We start from the raw sequence: 18,411 nt of genomic DNA on the forward strand, positions 1-18,411 counted from the left end.
CTGGAATTCTTATGTGCACAACGATAAGAAAGGAAAATAAAGCTATGTTTTTGTGTAGATGCTGGTCCTTCATTGGTCCCCCTCCGCGACCAGCCAAGTGTCTTAGTCTGGTGGCCAAGCTTTGCACAGCTTTTGTCATTCACATTTGTGTCCCAGAAAAGTTACACATTGCTTCATGACATAAACCTGTGGGGTTGCACAAGAATTAAATCCAAGAATGCCCACATGTGTACTAGATAGATAAATATGCAGAGTAGTCTTTAGAATGGGTCTGACCGCCATTCTGCAGATATAAAGAACATTGGTGTTAAAAAGCTTGACAGGCAGAGATTCTGTTTTTTTTTATCTTCATGGTGTAGTGGTTAGACATATGGACCATGGGGCCTGACTGCCTACCTTCATATCCCAACAATGACACTAATTAGTGTATAAACTTTGATAAGGTACTTAACATTTCTGTGTCTCCATTTCTACCTTTAAAATGGGAATGATAGGGGTGCCTGGGTGGCTCAGTCGGTTGAGCATCCGACTTCAGCTCAGGTCACGATCTCACGGTTCGTGAGTTTGAGCCCCGTGTCGGGCTCTGGGCTGATGGCTCAGAGCCTGGAGCCTGCTTCCGATTCTGTGTCTCCCTCTCTCTCTGCCCCTCCCCCATTCATGCTCTGTCTCTCTCTGTCTCAAAAATAAATAAACATTAAAAAAAAAATAAAATGGGAATGATAATAACTGTACTATATGCAGGGTCATCAGGGGAGATTAAATTAGTATATGTGTTCAAGGGTGTTTTTAAAAGTGTATCTTTTGTACATATTCATTCATTGGCCAGTTCACATTCAGTAGGTTTTTATTGAGTGTTAATTTTCTGTTAGGCACTGAGAATACAAAAGAGTCCCTGTTCCCCAGAGAGATTATAGTTTAGAAAGGAATGTAGGCAAATCAATATGAGGTCACAATTATTGTGATGACTTAGGGGGCGCTACAGGCAGCTATGGTGGCATAATGGTATAAGCACTATCATATTTTGAAGAAAGGTTTATGGCCTTGCTTCTCAGTGTGTTTCATGGACCAGGAGCACGAACATCTTTCAGGAGCTTGTAAGAAATGCAGAACATCAGTCAGTGCTTAACCCAACTGAAACAGAATCGGTGTTTTGAAAAGATCCCTAGGTGATTCATATTGTATGCAATTAAAATTTGAGAAGCATGCATTAAAAAAGGGAGAGAACCAGTAAGAGCATCTAAGCATTTGTAAAAGTTATTCTAGGCCAATTAATTTAAAAAAATGTATTGAGTTCCTACTTTATGCAAAGCATGGCCTTGACGAAAGGTGGATTTCTAGCTGGGCAAGTGTTTGCTGATTGTCCATAGCTGCAGTCAGACATAGTGGCCCTAAGGAATCTAGTCAGTCCTGTGTGGTTTTTAGCCCTTGGGCCTGGCTCAAAAAATCATGCACAGCTATGTGAAAACAGTCCGATTTTCCAAGTAGACGGTATTACCTAAAAATAAAATCCTGTTTAATAAACTTGAGACACTATCAAACTGTAAATTGTTTCAACCTTGTTGAAATGGAAGCCAATTATGTAACATATGGAATGGGCTTACTTTGTGAAATGTATTTAAAATGATCACTCTGTGGAATGTTGTGTTTGGAAACAACAAATTTGGAAGGAAGGGCATAATACAGAAAGATACATGTCTTATTACTTCCGAATTTACTGGAGAGGGTAAATATAGTTATGCAAGTATTCATCTCTTCTGCTATGATTATATCATAAAATATACTTTAAAACATTGACTTGGCTTTTTGAAGTATCGTGCGGGCAATTGAGAACTATTTTTATGGATGATATATATATTATGGTGGAGGCTGTAAATCATAAATTGCTGAAGCAGTCTTTCGGGAGATGTCAGTAGGGCTGTAAGCACGCTGAAGTGCATTCAGTTGTGTGATATTATTGATGCATCATATCTAAGCTGAGCAATAAGTGGTACTTAAAAATTAATGTATAGTGATGCATAATTACCTTTGCAGTGGGTCTAGATGTGCATATACTAAACACAAAAAGAAGTACCCGCCTCTGTGTGCGTAGCAGAGCAGGAACCTTAATGATTCGACTTTAGGCTCCTACGCAACCAGATTCAGATTCTGGCTTTGACAAGTAGACATTGTGCAATTCACTTAAATCCTTTGAATTTCAGCTTCCTCACTTAGAATATGGAAGGTTCAATGGAACAGTGAATGTGAAGCGTCTGGCAACATGAGTCCTCCACGTGAAGAGCTCAGTTGAACGTGGCCGTCCTAAAAACACACAGCTTGTGAGTTTGCTCATGTGAATGCACATTCTACTGCATATTATAAGCATTCATCAAGTTCCATGTTGGGTTCTTTAGGGTGGTAGTAGGTGTTCTATTGCTCACAATGAATAATAAAGGTGGTACTAGCTAGAGAATTAGGAGGCTTGGCTCCACATATAGCTTTTATACTGGCTTGATCTCCGGCTTCAGACTGGAGTTATCTACTATGGATTTAAGAGCAGTAGAGCGTAGGCCCTAACTTTTTGTCAGTGTCTGGGAGATAGCAAGACACTAGAGAGGAAGTGCACAGGGTTCCCACACTTGAGAACGATTTCTGCTGTGCCCTGAGGATCATGTAGAGCAGAAGGAAACAACCCAGATCTGATGCTAATACCGAGGGCATGAGTGATGAACATCTTGGTTTTAACCTGTGGGTGACCAAGGACTAGAGGGTGACCAATGACTAGAGATGACTGTCTCATCTCTACCCCTACTCTCAGAGTCTCAACCTTGCATAGGATTTCAAATCCTTGACATGAGCATTGGGTCTATGGAGTAGGAGTAGTAGTAGCTATTTCTTGGTGGAATAAAGGAGAAATATTAGATATTAAGTGAAACTAGCAAACAGCAAAGTAGTAGTTTTGCTTTATTGCACAACCAGTATGTTAACTTACACTGATATTGTTTCTATCTATCTGGCAACAATGGCTATAGTTCTAATTCTAAAAAATATACCTATTTTTTTCTTTTTGTTCAATTTACACATCTTGAAGCAGTTTTCTTGGAAGCCCTACTTTTAGCATTTATATCCAACTTAAGAGTCCCATATCTAGTGCATTTTTTAGCTTCACTATTATTGAAATATTGCTGCCTACCAAGCAATCTATATATGAAGTACTTCTAAAAAAAGTATTTTTAATGTGTTCTGTTTTTAAACAGCTACTATGAAAGCTCTATATATCAGGAGTATTTTTGTATTTTCTAAATCAGGGAGCTGTTTATAGATTGCCATAATAAAGGTGTAGCCCTGTTAGGCAATTACGTAAGCGGAATCCAACAAATTTAACTATAAAAATTAGTTTTAGGGCTGCCTGGGTGGCTCAGTCAGTTAAGCATCTGACTTCAGCTCAGGTCATGATCTCAGGGTTTGAGTTCGAGCCCCGTGTCGAGCAGGCTCAGAGCCTAGAGCCTGCTTTGGATTCTGTGTCTCCCTCTCTCTCTGCCCCTCCCCTATCCACTCTCTCTCACTCTCTCTCTCTTTCTCAAAAATAAATAAACATTAAAAAAACTGAAAAAAATTAGTTTTAAAATAGTGATCCTTACACCTTTATCTTACTCTTAAGTAATCTAAAGGGAAATGTTACTGAAGCAAGTCCAGAAAACTTAAAATGAAATAAAATGATAAAGTTAATAAAGTAGAATTGACTTTGAGTTTACAAATAGCCAATTTAAAAAATTACAAAGTAAGGGGCGCCTGGGTGGCTCAGTCGGTTAAGCACCAGACTTCTGCTCAGGTCATGATCTCATGGTTTGTGAATTTGAGCCCCGCATACGGCTCTGTGCTGACAGCTCAGAGCCTGTAGCCTATTTCAGATTCTGTCTCCCTCTCTCTCTGCCCCTCCCTGCTCATGCTCTCTCTCTTTCTCTCTCTCAAAAATGAATAAACATCAAAAAAATTACAAAGTGAAAAATCAAATTCCTACTGTTGACTCTCACTCATTCCATTCTTTGCCCCCCACCCACAAGAAGTAACCACTTTATTAGTTTTTAAGTATTTTTCTAGAATTTCTTTATGAAGCTGAAAGCACATACTAACATATACCTCCATTTTCTTTCTCTTTTTTTTACCCTAAAGGGAAATATTATATTTATGTTCTGCACATTGCCTTTTGCACTGACAACATGGCTTAGAGATTTTTCCGTATGAATACATTTCTCTCTCTGTCTCTCTCTTTGCTGTTATGTAGTGTTCTGCTTTCATTTAACCAGTACCTCACAGAGGGACGTTTTGATTATTTACAAATTTTTGCAATTACATGCAGTGCTGTAATTGGTCAAGGTGTGGTCAAGTTTACCTATAAGATAAATTGTCAGAAGAGGGACTCATGAAACAAAGGATAAATGTGCAAAATATAGTTTGAAAGATCTTCATAAAATATCCCCATAGAGATTGTACAGTTTGGGGCACCCATCAGTAAAGTATAAGAACTCCTGTTTTCTCCTAGTCTCTCCAACATGTATTCGCTTATTCATCAATACTTAAACATATACTATGCCTTTTTATATGGTTTTAACCTACTCTAGAATCCCATTGTTTAGGAGTTATAATTTCTCTTACTCTAGGCAAGAAAGATATTATTACCCTAATTTTAAAAAGGAAGAAGCCATAAATGGAAAGTACTAATGATAATTCTTAGGAAAAACTAGAGATATATGCTTCCTGATTGCTGATTTTTGAGGGATAGCACTGGGGCTGTAGCTACAATGACCATTATGACTTCACTGAAGGGCCATCTCAGGAAAAAATATATATATATACATATATTAAAATATATACATACATATATTTTAATTTCATCACTATTTATACTACATTGTCAATCAGATTTGTTTTGTTATATGGGGCCATTGCTATGTTTATTGAAGCCAAAAACCCTTATGTTTCTTGGGTATTAAAGAGAGAATATCCATCAGAGCAGAGAACAATATCCTTCAATATAAAACTTACAAGTTGCCTATAACTTGATTTCAATGTTCAGATAGTTAAATAGCATTTCTCTCTTTTCACTGCAAAATCATGACTCTGTTATAGCTCTCAGCAGAATATTCAGTTAGATGCCAGGCAAATACATCATACTATTGAGTACAGATGAGAGCATGGATTCAAATGCAATTTTAGGGAAGTTCTTGGTCTGCTCTGTTCAATTCCAGAGCCCCTACACATGTGTGACGAGTGTTAAAATGTGACTAGTCCAAAGTGAGATTGTATAAAATACACACCAGATTTCAAAGATTGAATTGACTTTAAAGACTATAAAATGTCTCATTAGTAACTACTATATTAGTTACATGTTGAAATGGTAAGATTTTTATACATTGGGTTAAATAATACATATTAGTAAAATTAATTATATCTGCTTCTTTTTATGATTTTTTTTTTAACATGGCTCCTAGAAAATTTAAAAGGTTCTACGTGGCTTGCAGTATGGCTCACCTTAAGAAATATAGGACAACACGATTCCTTTTTAAAAACTTTTTAAAATTTATTTGTTTATTTATTTTTTTACATCCAAGTTAGCATACAGTGATGCTAATCAACAATGCTAATCAAGGCTAATCAATAATGATTTCAGGAATAGAATCCAGTGATTCATCCCCTACGTATAACACCCAGTGCTCATCCCAACAAGTGTCCTCCTTAATGCCCCTTACCCATTTAGCCCCTCCCTCCACCCACAACCCCTGCAGCAACCCTCGGTTTGTTCTCTGTATTTAAGAGTCTCTTATGTTTTGTCCCCCTCCCTGTTTTTATATTATTTTTGCTTCCCTTCCCTTATGTTCATCTGTTTTGTATCTTAAATTCAACATATGAGTGAAGTCATATGATACTTGTCTTTCTCTGACTGGCTTCGCTCAGCATAATACACTCTAGTTCCAACCACGTTGCTGCAAATGGCAAAATTTCATTCTTTTTGATTGCCGAGGAATACTCCATTGTATATATATAGCACACCTTTATCCATTCATCCGTCAATAGACATTTGGGCTCTTTCCATACTTCGGCTATTGTTGAGAGTGCAGGACAACATGATTCTTGATCTCTGTCACTTCATCTTAAAAAAGGAAAAATAATAGATCTTTTGCGTATGTATGAGGATTTGAAAGTTCTTAAAAGTGTACACAGTAAGTAGCAACTATCAATTTTGGGATCAGATTTATTGAAGTATACTCTAAATATATTAATATCTAGTCTTTTCAGTGTAGAGGTCTACAAATTTTGAATGATTTCTACAGTCATGTAACTACCACCACCACAATCTATATATACAGCAGTTCAACCACCACAAAATATTACATTGTGTGTATTTGTAATCAACCTCTTGCCTCAGCCCCAGCTCATGGCAATCAATGATCTCTTCCAGAGTGTTATACAAATTGGATCACACTATATAGACTTTTGAGTCTCATTTCTTTTACTTAGCAAAATGCATTTGAGATTTATCTCAAGTTGTTGGGGGCATTCTTTCCTTTTTACTTCTGAGTACTATTCCATTGTACAGATGTAAGATTTGTTTATTCACTTGCTAGTTGAAGGATATTTGGATTGTGTCCAGTTTTTGATGATTATTAATAAACCTAGTATACATATTTGCTCACATATTTGTGTATGAACCTATATTATCATTTCTTTTAGATAGATGCCTAACAGTGGACTTGGTGAATCATATGATAAGTGTATGTTTAATTTTACAGGAAAAGGCCAAACTGTTTCCTCCCCAAATGGTTTCATTCTGCATTCCCACTATCAATATATGAGTGTTTCAGATGTGCCATATCCTTGTTAGAACTTGCTACTGTCATCCTCATCCACTTTTTTTTTAATTTTGCCCTTCTAATAGGAATGTAATGATATCCCATTGTGGTTTCGATTTTTATTTCCCCAATGACCCATGATGTTCAACATCTTTCTGTGAGCTTCTTTACTACTTGTATCTCTTCTTTGGTGAAATGTATATAGAAACCTTTGCCTATGTATTTTTATTGGATTATTTGAGGCTTGAGTGTTCTTTATAAGTTCTGGATACAAGTTATGTATCACATATGTGTTTTGCCAATATTTTTTCCCCTGCTGTGATTTTGTTCTTATTCTTTTAACAGTGTCTTTTGAAGAAAAAAATTTATTTATGATATTGTCCAATTTATCAATATTTTTATGGGCCACATTTTTGGTGTCATACCTAAGAAATTTCTGCCTAAACCAAGATGACAAAGGCTTTTCTCATGTTTTTTTCTAGAAGTTTTATAGTTTTATGTGCTCATAGATGATCTATTTTGAGCTCCTTTTTGTATATGGTATAAGGTGTGGGTTGAAGCTTTTTTTTCATACAGATTGGAAAATCATACTTTCTCCATTGAAATGCCTTTGTATCTTTATGGAAAATCAATTGGCCATACACAAACCACTCTACTTCTGGTATTTATTGTATCCTATGAATCTATATATGTATCTTTTCATCAGTTTCACAAGCCTTAAAATCAGGTTGTGTGAGTCTTCTAAATTTGTTCTCTTGCTAAATTATTTTGGGTTTCTAGTTCCTTTGCATTTTCATATGGATTTGCAATCTGCTTATTTATTTTGAAAGAAAATGTCTTGAGATTTTATTGGAAATGCATCAAATTTGGAGAAATTTGTATCACAACTTTCTTGAGTTTTCCAACAATAAACATGACTCTTTCATTCAGGTCTTCTTTGATTTCTTTCAATAGGGGTTTATAGTTTTCAACACCCAGAAACTGGGTACATTTTTTTTTTTTTACTGTTTATTCATTTTTTGATAGAGACAGAGAGTGAGTTGGGGAGGGGCAGAGAGAGGGAGACAGAGTCCGAAGCAAGCTCCAGGCTCTGAACTAATAGCACAGAGCCCAATGTGGGCTCGATCTCACAGACCACGGGATCATGACCTGAGCTGAAGTCAGACGCTTAACCGACTGAGCCATCCAGGAGCCCCAGAAATTGCATAAATTTTGTTAGATTTATAGCTAAGTATTTCACTCTTTCAATGCTATTTCAAAACTTCAGTTTCCAAGTGTTCATTGCTAACATACAGAAATGCAACAGAACTACAGAAATACTATATAGAAATACAGAAATATAATTTATCAAAAAATATATTGACCAGTTCCCTTCACTCTTGCTAAACTCACTTATTAGTGTGACTAGATTTTAATAAATTCTTTGAGATTTTCTCCACAGTCTGTAAATATAAGGGCAGGTTTATTTCATTCATTCCAATCTGTGTGTCTTTTTTTTTTTCCCAATCTGTATGTCGTTATATTATTATTATTTTTTCCTTTATTGCACTGACAAGATTCTCAAGTGATGCTGAATGTGAGTGTGCCTTGGCAGGATGGGAAAGCATTCAGCCTGGCAGGGAGAAAGCATTCAGCCTTTCATCATTAACTGTGAGGTTAGCTGTAGGTATTTTAGAGATGCTCTCTATCACACCGAACAAATTCTTTACTGTTCCCTGTTTGCTAAAAGGATGTTAAATTTGGTCAAATATTTATTTCAACATCTTTTGAGATGGTTACACAGTTTTCTGCTTTATTCTGTTGATGTGGTGAATTACATCTTTTATTATAGAATGTTGAACGAGGCTTACCTTTTCTTATGATGTATTACTGTTTTTATATCGTTGGATTGAGTTTGCTAATATTTTGCTGAGGGCTTTTGCTTCTGTTTTATGAGGGACACTCTCTGGTGTTTTCTTTCCTTCTTGTAATAGTTTTGTCTGATTTGGGTATCAGGGTAACGGCCTTGTTAAATGATTAATGTAGTGCTTGTATTTTCTGGAAGAGTTTGTGTACAATTGATGTTAAATCTATTTTACTTTCATTTTAGATATTACATTCTTGGAGGATACTTTCCTAACACCCTAATCTAAATTAGATTCCTTCTGTTATTAACACTCTTAGTGTCTTTATTGTCTTTATAGATTTTATCAAATTTATCATTATGCATTTCTTTGAGGTTTATTTCCTTAATGTCTGCATTGTGTTCCAAGAGGCATTCCCATTCCCAGTCTGCACTGTTTACCATTATATGTCCACGCTTAGCCCAGTGTCTACCACCTAATAGGTATTTAATAAATAATTGGCTGAATAGACAGATGAATCCTTAGGACTTGATGAATGTCCTTATTCATCATTCATCATTCTAATTATGAGCATTAGACCTATAATTGCTTGCTCTGTATTCATGTAAACTTCCTACAATGAACAGGAAAACACTTCAGACACAATCTTAATGGGTATTTAAAAACATAATATTGTAACAGAAGTAGATAATTGCCAACATAATGATTTATAACATGGAGTTAGAATTTCCATAAATTAACTTGATCATGCTAAAAATGCTTTTGTGTTTTCTAACGTGAACTGACAACCAAAATTTTGTGAACTGTTAGAACTCATAGTTAGTCTCAGCATAAGAAAAAGAGAATTTAGTAGAATTTATATTTCAGTTATTTAGCTTTTAAAGATTAAGTATATAATACATTTAGGTAAAGAACTCAAAGTCATATATGTTTTATAATACTTTAGATACTGGCTAATTTTCTTTTCTTTCCTTTTTTTTTTTTTTTTAAGTAAGACCAACTGAATATATTTTGGTGAAACAAACAGCAAGGTGGTCAGATCAGGAGGCCACAGGGCACGCAGTCCACTTTCTGGGGCACAGAAGCAGCCTTACCTGTTGAGGCTTACAAAGAGAAATATTTGGAGAGGCATTTGCAATTCTAGTGGCTTCCATTTTACTTTTTATGTTTTAACAATGCTTATTTTATTTATTTTTATTTTTATTTTTTTTAATGTTTATTTATTTTTGAGACAGAGAGAGACAGAGCACTAACGGGGGAGGGTCAGAGAGAGAGGGAGACACAGAATCCGAAACAGGCTCCAGGCTCTGAGCGGTCAGCACAGAGCCCGATGGGGGGCTCGAACTCACGGACCGTGAGATCATGACCTGACCCAAAGTCGGACGTTCAACCGACTGAGCCACCCAGGTGCCCCTGTTCATTTTTATTTTGAGAGAGAGAGAGAGAGACAGAGGGAGTGTGAATGGGGGAGGGGCAGAGAGAGAGGGAGAGAGAGAATCCCAAATAAGCTCTGTGCTGTCAGCACAGAACCCAGTGTGGGGCTCGATCCCATGAACCATGAGATCATGACCCGAGCCGAAATCAAGAGTTGAAGGTTTAACTGTGCCACCCAGGCGCCCCTCCAGTGGCCTCCATTTTAAATACACTTTCACCTTGTTCCCAGTGAAACAACGGCTCTAATTCTCTCTCTGCCGGCAGCAGCAGTGGTTTAGGAGTATAGAAGAGTAGTGAAGCGTATGGTTAGCTAATTAGACATGTTATAAAAGAATCCACAAACGTGTTCAAAAATGAAATCTGAATTCAAGCAGAAGTGATTTTTCCCTGGCTAGTCAACTTTCATTTAGTAATTCTTTCTTTCCACAGATCTATTTTGAGCGTCTAATATGTACCAAGTGTGTGGTAGGGTTGGGAATAAAGTGGAGAACGGCATGAGGTAGAAGTTGTCTTCATGGAGCTTATGGTTCAGTGGGAGAACACAGGCAGTATACAGGAAACAACAGGAGGTAATGTTAAGTCCTTTAACGAGAGATGCTAGTACAAATGAGAGGAGTATTGACCTCGTCAGGGAAGGGGGTATGCTAGGAAGATATCTTGTTTACATTGACATTTGAAAGATACCTAGGGACTGGGTATATGAAACAAGGTGAGGAGTAGAATGAGCATTTTAGGCAGCGGAATTAGTACTGTTAATAACAACCAATACTTACTGGGCACTTCCTAAGTTGTTCCATAGGAACAGTTTCACCTGGTTTTTACAAAACCTTATGAATTGGGTATTGTCGTTTCCAATTTAGGAAGAAGGATGAGGATTCTGGGATATGGACAGTTTAGGAACTTGCCTCAGGTAACACAGGTAGTAAGTGGGAGAGCCAGGATTGGAAGAGATTTACTCTGTGTATGACTATTTGCAGAAAAGAAGTTCAGAGTAACTGGAGTGTGTAATGCCAATAGAGGGAGGTTGTTGGTGGGGGAAGTGAGAGAAGGAGCCGTGCCAAGAAATGACAGAGGAAAAGGTAAAGGTAAGGATGAGGTTCTGAGGGGTTTTGCAAACCATGTAAAGGAACAAACCGAATGTCACGTAAATGTAGACATTTTCTCCCACAATTTAAATTCCTACCTCGAAGTATTTTTTGAGCTCTTTTATCTTACTTGGTGTAGTGGAGAATATTGTCCTGACTCAGCTGATATGGCTTCAATATGATAAAGACTACATATTGGTGGAGGCTTGTTTTGCTTGAGGAGAGTTTTTCTACCCCAGAGTAAAATAATGAAAGAAAGCTTTCTTACGTGAATTTACAGCTTCCTGACAAACTGTGTTCATTGTCCATGGTTTTGGCTCCTGAAATAGATTTATTTTACTTTTGTCTTTGGGTCAGAATAATTCATGAAAGATTGTTCATGTATATGCTGCCAGACACAATGGAGTGTCCTATTCTATTGTAAGGGTACATCACAAACAATTTGTTACCAAATACGGATCGTCACATTTTGTGAATGTTTTAATTTTTTTTTTAACGTTTTTTTAATTTATTTTTGAGACAGAGAGAGACAGAGCATGAATGGGGGAGGGGCAGAGAGAGGGAGACACAGAATCGGAAGCAGGCTCCAGGCTCTGAGCCGTCAGCCCAGAGCCCGACGCGGGGCTCGAACCCACGGACCGCGAGATCGTGACCTGAGCCGAAGTCGGATGCCCAACCGACTGAGCCACCCAGGCGCCCCTTGAATGTTTTAATTTTTTAAAAAAATAAATTAACTCAGATGAAAACATTTTTTAGTGCATAGCTGCGGCATTCTAGTTCTTTATGAGTGGCAGAGGAAGAAGAGTTGTTTTTAGCACTTGTGCTCTTGTGTGTTTACATTTTGGGCATGTAAGTGACACTGTTGAATATGTCAAGGTGGGTAATCAATTGGCATGAAGTGTGGTGGTCTTAGGAAGCCTTCATTTAACTCAGGCATGAGTAGGTTGCTACAGCTGGTTATGTTCTTAACCCTAGCTAGTCATCTTACATCAAAAGAAGCCCAGGAAATAGAATTCCTCACTGCCAATACATGACCACTCTATTTTCTCCTATAGAAAATAGAATAAACACATGTCTCTTCAATGGTGGATCAGTTGGGTCCTCTTTGGAAACACCGAAAGGACACGTAGACAAAGAATTACAACTCTTTTTTTTTAGGAAGATCTTGTTCTGAATTGATTTCTACATTCACATGTTTTCCCATGCGAATGAGACCCCATAACATTGCATCCATAGCTGAACATTTTTGTGAGTGAAATTGGGGATGCCTAATGGCCAGGGGAATGGTATAAATTCTATTTTTGTTTGTTGTTTTGTTTTTTTTGGCAGCAGTGGGTCAGAGATTTTACATATCTCCATGACTTACGTGATTATTAGAGTTGTATGAATCTATTTCCTCTCATTAATAACATTTTAGATTACACATTGCTTATAAAATACACATCTTAGAAAATGAACTAGGCTTTGTATATCTGCCTTGAAAAATAAACATGCTCAGGTGGAGATTTTTCGCGGGACAAATCTTCTTTGCATTACTTCAAAGAATTATCACAGTAGGCCTCTCTCTGGAAGGAAGTGGAATTCTTGTCTTTGTGTTGGCTTGAGTCCCTGCTCAGGAGACTTGACCTTTGTACTAGAAATGCAACAAATTCTAATTTTTGGCTTGCTGATTTAGGCTTAAGGAAAATCTCCTTCAGTACTCTCTTATTGTCAACCCCCTTAAATCTGGAAAAAAGGAGAGACTGTACTTTATGGAATTCTATAAAGTGAATTCAGTAGACAAAGAGAAAAAGAAGGGAACTTCCTTTTATGCGTTAGGCTTTCATTTAGTTCCAGAATTTGTGAAGGGGCCGTTAGAATCTAGACTGCATGATACTAATTGAGCTGACACATTCATTCTCTTATATACAAGAGTTGCCATTTAAAAACATTAGAAGTGAAAAGAAAAAAAAATCAATGATTGACAGTTTAACGGGACTAGCTGACTCAGCGACTAAGTCACCAATTGCCTCATTTCTGGAAGAAATCCAGTATTTGATAATTAGAGTTTTTCTAGAAGTTGATGTGGTAAAAGTAGGTCGGCCCCGTTGGACTTTGTCTCTTTTTTGAACAGGGTAGCTTTGGTTTGACACAGCACAACTGGCCTCCTCATGCGTACCTTCAGTTCCATGAGATATGGAAGAGTTTGCCAACACTGTGGGTTGGTGTGTGTTCATTTTGGGATAAAAAGAACTGGCTAGTCAGTCTCTTTGCCAATGGCCATGTTCTTAAACAAATATTTTGCATCTGAACAGGGAAAGCCCTTGGTAAACCAAAGTAGGTGAATTTTATTTTCAGTGAGTACTACCCTTCCTCTCTATGCAACCTGAACACCTTTTACTTGTTCCCACTGTGGGTAAGGCAGCTTCTTCTGGAATTTTAAGATACTTATCCTGAAAGTCCTGGCTTCCTCACTGGGGACAAGTTTACTCTCCTAGCAGTGCCTCATATTCTAGGCTTTTCCCATTTATGTCAATACTCCTTCAAAGACCACCTGGCTTAGTTCCAGTTTCTAAGTGCTCTTATTTCTAGGCATTAATGAGTGGTACTACATATCAGATATTCTGTACTTCCTGTTAATACATTAGATTGCTTATGTGTGTGTGTGTGTGTGTGTGTGTGTGTGTGTGTGTGTGTGTATAAATATTTTTTTAATGTTTATTCATTTTTAAGAGACAGAGAGAGACAGAGTGTGAGCAGGGGAGGGACAGAGACAGAGAGGGAGACACAGAATCCGAAGCAGGCTCTAGGCTCCGAGCTGTCAGCAGAGAGCCTGATGCAGGGCTCGAACTCACAAATTGGGAGATCATGACCTGATCTGAAGTCAGAAGCTTAACTGGTTGAGCCACTCAGGCACCCCAGATTGCTTATATCTTTTATCTCTCTTGGATAGCATAATGTTTTAGTCTGGTTAAAAAGGTAGAAAATTAAAACATTTCAACAAACAAATGGGGAGGGAGGGCCTTTATAAGCCATTTATTTCACATTCTTTTAATAACTGCCTACTCCACAAACATCTAGAACTCATTTTGCAGATATGTTTATATTTCTTTTCTTCTTTGAGACATTTTAATGTTTATTTATTTTTGAGAGAGAGAGAGAGAGAAAGAGAGAGAGAGAGAGAGACAGAGACAGAGCACGAGCAGGGGAGGAGCAGAGAGAGAGGGAGACACAGAATCCGAAGCAGGCTCCAAGCTCTGAGCTGTCAGCACAGAGCCCGACGCAGGGCTTGAACCCATGAACCGTGAGGTCATGACCTGAGCCGAAGTTGGACACTCCACCAACTGACCCAACCAGGCACTCCTCTTCTTTGAGACATTTTAAAGAAACTGTACTTTAAGCAATCTGAGTGTTTTCAAAATAAAGAATAAAAGAAAAAAATATTGCCTTCACATGTATCCCAGATAAGTCATTAAGGTGGAAAGAGCCCCAGAGACTAGAGAGATTTTTTCTATTCATTTTAGTAGACTTCAAGATTTAATCGATTCCCATTTTCTTACTTAAAAAGCCGACAAAGAGATACAGGGAAGGGAAGTATTTATAAGGTCAGAGAGAATGCTTACTGGCAGAATGGGAATCAGAACAGTTTTAATGTAATTGATACATTTTATTTCAATAAAGATTGATAGTTTTAAATAATTATTATAAACATGGGGACTTTATATGTCATGCTATAAAAATAATTCTTTTACTACCACTCTGTCCCATTCCTCCTCCTAAGCTGTATCTCTCATTTCCTTAAAAAAATTTTTTTTATGTTTGTTTTTGAGACAGAGAAAGAGTATGAGTGGGGGAAGAACAGAAGGAGAGAGACAGTGACAGAGAGAGACAGAGAGGGAGACACAGAATCTGAAGCAGGCTCCAGGCTCAGAGCTGTCAGCACAGAGCCCAAAGTGGGGCTGGAACCCACCAACTGTGAGATCATGACCTGAGCTGAAGTCTGATGCTCAGCCAACTGAGCCACCCATACACCCCTCTAATTTCCTTTGAAACCTAACTCAGATTCACCTTCCGGTAAGAAAATGTGTGTGTGACTACATTGCTACAAAGTTACCCACTTGACCTCACATCTGCCTTTTAGAAAATATTTTCAGCCTGTTTATATTTAGCATGCATTCATTTATTTAAAAGGAAAGTTACTATGTCTAGTTTGTTTGTCTTATTTTCCCCATAAATTAAGCATTGTTCTTCTTACCCCCCCAGCATCCAATGGGTGCTCTGAAATGCTGATGCTGAAGTACTTCTGATCTTTCTTTCCCATTCTGTTTCCTCTACATTCTTCCTACCCTGGCCACCTTAGTCTGAGACCAGAAGTTATAATGGGAATTAAGCCAAGCATTCTCAGGGCCCGATTGCAATGAAAAGCAACTTCATCTGGTCTTCTGGAGGGTGTGGCCCAAAGGAGTATCCTTTTACTTATAGTATGTTCAAAGCCAAAAAAAAAAAAAAAAAGAAAAAAAATCCATAAGTAAGTAGGTAGTCTGGGGGTATGGAAAGCTGGTTGTAAGGGGAAAAAAAGAAGTGCAAGATTTTTAAAAGTGTGAGGGAAATGGCATCCAATTTAAGTCAACCTCCTGTCTCTGTTTTTTATATCCTTGCTGTGAATTCAGGAAAATGAGCTCCCAATTTAATTGTGCCGTGGGTGTGTGTCTATGTGGCTGAGTGCTCAGAGATCTAAGTGTTTCCACGTTAAATGATCCCTATAATGCCCTGAAAGAATTAGGGCTTCCTGGAAAATCTCAAACATGCTCCTTGGGAGTTTATTTCTCCCTAGTGCAATCTGATTCACCATGATATTTATAGTGGATGTTTTGATTCCGTGCTGGTGCCTTGGGCTCACAGTGTATTTTTCTAGATGGTGTTGTCATGTAATGTGACTTGCAAAACTATTTAAAGGCTAAAGCAGCCTTAAAAAAAATTCTTTTAGGCAAGAATCAAGATTGAACACTGTACTATTTCTTAATACCTTTTTCTACCCGTCCTTGCCTCTGCTAGACCCTGACAAGGATTTCAATGCTAAAGAATCAATAGAGAAACATTAGAACAAGTAAGATAGAGCATCTCATTCCCTTATCAATAGCTGAGCGTATAGATTTTAGTCTTTTAAAGATATCAGAGGTGAAAATCTGTCTGATTTAAGTCTATTATTGAAAGGATTGTGTAGTTTTTGGGTGCTTATCATTGAGGAACCCTGGTTCCCCACTTCTGAGGTAAACAGGATGTAAGAGACATTCTGTAGCAAAGGAAGTTCTCTGTTCCTTTTTCTTCTGTCATTCTTCTCCTTGCAGGTGCAGGTATAAAGACACACACTTTGTCTAACAGTGCTCGCAAATTACTCTATATTAGCAAGATGAACTTGTGTTCCTTTCTTTCCTCCTTTCTTTCCTTCTTTTCTTTCTTTCTTTCTTTCTTTCTTTCTTTCTTTTACTTTCTTTTTTTTTCTGGTAGGTCCTTTGTTATGAAGAATCTGATTGACCTAAACTTACTTTTGCAGTGGCCAGGAAAGATCATGTACCAGGTTTTCAGGCAAAGCTGGGAATGGCGGCCGTTGTGACCTTGAGAAAAGCCTCCAGGATGGAGCTGGGACATTGTGGGGGAGGGCAGAGAAGTGCAAATACAGACATGAAATATGGAGGGAGGAGAGAAGAGGAAGGGAGGCCAGAGAGGTTAGGACTGCAACACACTCATGCCAGACAGGCTCTAAACCAGTGCTTTTCAACAGGGGGAGATTTTGCCTCACCTTCATTTGGCAGTGGGTGACATCGGGCCATTCCCGGAGTCATAGTTGGTTGCTACAACTCGACGTTAGTGCTGATGTGTTGCGAGTAAAGCCAGGAATGCTGCTGACTGTGCCCTGATGTACAGGACAACCCCCACCACAGAGGTTCACCAAACTCAAAATGGGCGCAATGCCGCGACTGAGAACCTGCTGTAAACCAAGCTGGAAAGTACTAGATGGAAAAGTAATGTCAGGCAGAGAGCGCTTTGCACACGTGTGCATGGTCAACGAGTCATAGGTTGTTATTTTTCTGGTAATGCACTGCACTGCCAGCCCTCTCCGGCACCGTGGGCAAAGCTGAGGTTTTGCGTCGGGTCTTCCCCCACCATTCCTGACCTGAGGCTCTTCTGTGTAAACATAAGTATGTATAATTTTTTTTTCTTGGCATGTTAACTCTCTCTAATCTTCCTATGTTACATCTTCAGCGGGTGTACTTTTGGCCCTTTCCTATCACATTAAGCAGAGAAATACTTGTTAAGAGAGCACTCCCTAAGGGGGGCCTGGGTGGCTCGCTTGGTTGAGCATCGGACTTCGGCTCAGGTCATGATCTCACGGTCTGTGAGTTGGAGCCTGGCGTCAGGCTCTATGGTGACAGCTCAGAGCCTGGAGCCTGCTTCAGATTCTGTGTCTCCCTCTCTCTCTGCCCCTCCCCTGCTCATACTCTGTCTCTCTCTGTCAAAAATAAACATTTAAAAAAGAAGAGAGAGAGCACTCCTTAAATCACGAATTTATTCATTCCTTCAACAAATATATTGAGGGCCTATTGTGTACAAGGCATTTTATAGAGCCTTCAGACACATCAGTACAGTCAGTGAATGAAACAAAGACTTCTAGCTCACCTACTAGCAAGGAAAGCAGACGAGAAACAATGAACATCATAGATGAATAAGGGATATAAGATGTTGGGACATTTTAAGCACTTTGTTTAAAAAGAGAAGAAAACGAAGGTAAGGCAGTGAAAGCGGAGCAGGCGGTGTGCCCTGTTAGCTGGTGCAGGGAGGGAAGATCTCCCCGGGAAAGTGACCCTGTGCCGAGGTGAAGCGGGGAGGCAGTGGTCACATGCATTCTTGTTTTCCTCCTAAATGCTAACCTTTGGTAAAGAGAGCTCCAAATGCAGTGATAAATCCAATAATCCTGAGTGCACCCAGCAAATTTTCTTCTAAGGCAGCTTGCCTCCAGGAGCAGGTTTTTAGAACAGTTTTGCCCATCAGGTTGGTGAATTGGTTCAGTAGTCTTAAGTGAAAAATGTGGGTCGTCTAGAAGCTCAGGAGTTGGGTTGTGGTTCAATAATTTTTCGAGGCCTCTGCGGTGTTACTGAAAGTGAATGAACGAGGTTTTCCAGAAAAGATGGCTATTTGGCCTGCACGGTATCTGCTTTCGCTCTCGCTATGTATGCAAGCATA

Source organism: Panthera onca, chromosome B1 (genome assembly GCF_046562875.1).
Source record: "Panthera onca isolate mPanOnc1 chromosome B1, mPanOnc1 haplotype 2, whole genome shotgun sequence".
Classification (NCBI taxonomy): domain Eukaryota; kingdom Metazoa; phylum Chordata; class Mammalia; order Carnivora; family Felidae; genus Panthera; species Panthera onca.